We start from the raw sequence: 3926 nt of genomic DNA on the forward strand, positions 1-3926 counted from the left end.
CCTTCTCCTGCAGTTCGTCGAATGCTGATTACTGGGATTGGAATTCAATGTTTCCAGCAGATCACAGGTATGGAAGCAACTGTATATTACAGCCCCACAATCTTCAAAGCAGCTGGAATTGAGGACAAGACCGTGCGGCTTTCTTCTACTGTTGCTGTTGGATTTGCCAAGACTATATTCATTTTGGTTGCCATTGTTCTCGTTGACAGAGTGGGGAGAAAACCATTGCTATACGTTAGCACAATTGGGATGACTCTGTGTTTGCTGGGATTAAGTCTTACTCTTTTTTTCCTCAAGGGTGGAGTAGCCATTCCACTGTCAATTTTGGCTGTTTGTGCGAATGTTGCTTTCTTCTCAATAGGAGTTGGTCCAGTTTGCTGGGTGGTGACATCTGAAATCTTCCCTCTCAAACTACGTGCCCAAGCAGCAGCACTTGGAGCCGTAGGAAATAGGGTGAGCAGTGGCCTCATTGCCATGTCTTTCCTGTCCATGTGTCATGGCATTACAGTGGCAGGAACCTTCTTCGTATTTTTCCTGATTTCAGCTGTCTCCGTCGCCTTTGTTTATTATTTTGTTCCTGAAACAAAGGGGAAGTCTTTGGAACAGATTGAGTTGCTTTATCAGAGTACGGTAGGATGGAAAGGTGGTGAGGTTGAGCTAGAAGATGTGGAGCATCTAGTGCAGCAACAATGACTGGCTTGTGAGCCAGTTTGATGAACCAGAACTCTCCCTACATAGTCTTCTAACTCTACGATTAGTTTGAAGGAAGACAAGCAGCCTTCTCATGTTTTGGTTGGAAATCTTGCTGGTTTTCAACTGTACAGGATCTGTAGTAGAAACCAAGCTGCTGCATGAATAATACAGCTATAAGAGCTTCAGTTTTAAAATTCATTCAACCAAGAGGGCAGTTCTTTGTTATCAGAACTGCATTTTATTTGTTCAGAAGCCTCCCTCAACTTATTCAGACCCTGATGTATACTGTCCCTCCTATGGTCATTTACCCGAGTAACTATTAGAAATTGATTGTAGCTCTTAAAGAGTGCATTATACTTATATAGGAAACAGAACAATTGATTTGGTCATCATAATGCTATTGCTCTCATTTTTCAGAAATGGTATTTCCTTGTCCTTCGATTTAAATGCAGTGTTGCTTTGAGGTGGATTATGGATGTTGAGACAGATTCATGCAAAGTTGGGAGCCATCACCCGTAATCACCTTTCAAAAACTCTGGTAAGAAACAGCCATGCTTGTTTAACGTTTGTCGACTGTTTAATGAACCTCAATCAAATGATACTGAGGGTTCATCTCTTTTCAGATCAAAAAACCACAGAAACAACAAATTTAGGTATTGTGTGTTTTTGAGTGCAAACAGAAAAAGAGAACATCAATGAAACCCAAGCATTTGGAAAGTAATTTATACACCTGAAAATTTCTGTGACCCACTGGTTGAATTCTTGCCTTCTCCATGTACTCCACTCTATTGTGTCCTCTGTCGCCATTTTGGCTGTTAATTCTTGGGGATCTGCTGTTCTTCTCATGCTGCTATTCTTCTCCACCAGCATTCCTAATTCCACCAATCCTGGAATCTTTTCCGGATCAACCCGTTTTGCCCACACCTGCTGTAACCCCCCCACCCCCCCGGGGGGCTCCAGAACTCTGGATCTCCAACTCACCTAACCAATGCCTCATCATCCAAAAGCCATCCCTCCATGTTCTTTACTCACAAGACAGACCCTTACCAATCAATCCCCTACAGATGAAAGGCTGATGATCTCACCCTGGGTCTGGGTTTGCAAGCCCTCCAGGCGCCAATCTATCACGGATGCTCTCCCTAGAGCATAAGAGTTCCATCTCCCTGTAGAACTTATTGTTAAAATTTAATTAATTTAAATTAAATTAAACTGAATTGATTATTAAGGTTTATCATATTCTCTCACCTCATTATTTATTTAACTGGAGAAAAAAAGAAGAAGATGCCACTACTTACTGGAATTTTGTCTGAACAATAAACTATCCTTTTCTGGAGCCTGTGTAAAATAATGTTCAAGTGGATTGGTTCTTCATTTAATTGTTTTTACCTGTAAATCCGAAAGTCTCTTGAGATTTAAAACCACTTCAAACCGAGAATTGCCTCGCTCTGGGTCTCTTGATAGCTTAGCTTGCATCCTCAAGAATAATCCAAGACCCTAATGGACCAGATAGAGCACGAGTTTATTAATATAAGAGGGCTGAAGGTTCAGTACATGTTGTAGAGATTGGAACAGGTTTGAATTCAGTACATTTCTTTTCGTGTTCTGTTCATTCAAGTTCCAAATCCATCCCAGGCCCCCTTCCGAAAATGGAAGATAAAAGTGGCACCTGGGGGAGGATTGAAGCTGTATTAAACTTGAAGACTGACAAACTCAACTCAAATTTGCAGGGCCGTTGGTGGTGGTGTTCTTGCATGGGTTCCTGGAGATCAGATGATTGCAGTTTCCATTGCCAGGTTCAGGGGTCTGTCCCAGCAGCCCCATGAACCTGTGACGGACTCATTCAAGGACCTGGACAATCTTCTTGCCATTCTCGATTTGTTCCCAAGGTATTTTTAGCCCTCGGCGATGGTAAGTAGTCCGAATTTAAATATATACAAAGGAGAATCTTTACTAAAAGGAGTTGATCAACATCTGTTGGAAATATATTACCACAGGGCAATCATATAAGACAAATAAAGCAGAATTAGAAAACTTACCTTGATTCAAATGGCATGAACAAAACCCTTTTCGAAAGCTTTGTTATGTACATCCATCTTGATAAACGAAAATTGACGGAGTTGAAACGTGCCGGTAACGACACTTTCTTTAAGGTATTTAAACGCCCCCAAATTGTGCACACGGGTCAAAAATGCGTTTTCACCTCCAAGATCAGTCAACCCCTCCATCTCAGACGGTGCACTCCATAATTGATGGACTAAGGGATCCGTAAAGCTACATTCACCAATTCGTTTTTTATGACACAATTTAAAGTAAACCAATGATTTTCAAAACGTTTGTGCCAAATAACAAACTCCTCCCACCTTTATATAGGAGAGCAAGAGACACCAACGAATGTCTCCAAAGGTTATATCTCTTCCCTTAAGGCATGTTTGTTAGCAAAGACACCTATTGGCCATTTAGGTGTCTTTTAGGAAAAGACCCAATATTTAAGAAAATAAATTGTTTGAATTTTCAAATAAAACTATGAAAATTACAACAATCCCCCACAAAATTCAAAAATTTCGAAAAAACAAAACACTGAACTGGTGAACATATTAAACACAATAGGACACGTCGTTATAGGTGTCTTTCGGACTTGAACCTACACTAGGTCTAATGAACCTCGCTACAGAGTACGGGTGAAGTCAAACTTCTTGAACCTTTCCTCAGTGTGTAGCTGGCAAGCTCATCAACCATATCCTATCGGTCGACTTTACGCGATAAGCCCTTTTATAAATTTTATTCTTTTAGACATTTTTCCTCTAATAAAAGAGAACAGGTCATGTCCTAGATCTCAGTCTCATGGATGTCTAGAGAATTCGCCTATATAATTCTCATTAGAAAGCGACCTTATTTCCTACATCCACTTAGGTTAGCCAATGTGCACCACAATTAACACACCCCCACATTTCGTAGGTTTCGGCTAATTAAGAACCTCTTGCTCAACCTCTTTCCTTGTGGTGGTACTACTTTACCTTAAAATTGGAATAAACGTAGTAGTACTCCTTAGGTCATCCTGTGACTTCGTTGTTTACCCTTTGAACCTAATTCAGGATTGAAACCTCTTCACATAGGTTGGGTGTCCATCACATGACCTTAGATAGGCTTTTATAGTTTATTCCTCCAAGTGACATCACATTAGTGATTTGAGGCTTGACTTCTAGTCAAACTATTTCACTGACTACACAGTGATA

At 40.6% G+C, this 3926-nt stretch overlaps 1 pseudogene; it reads left to right on the forward strand.

Moving 5' to 3' along the window:
- Positions 1-1227, forward strand: LOC149029038 (putative polyol transporter 4 pseudogene; annotated as a pseudogene).
- Positions 1228-3926: the final 2699 nt, after the last annotated feature.

This window comes from Hakea prostrata, chromosome 1 (assembly GCF_041222555.1).
Source record: "Hakea prostrata isolate BN-2017 chromosome 1, UWA_Hpros_2, whole genome shotgun sequence".
Lineage (NCBI taxonomy): Eukaryota > Viridiplantae > Streptophyta > Magnoliopsida > Proteales > Proteaceae > Hakea > Hakea prostrata.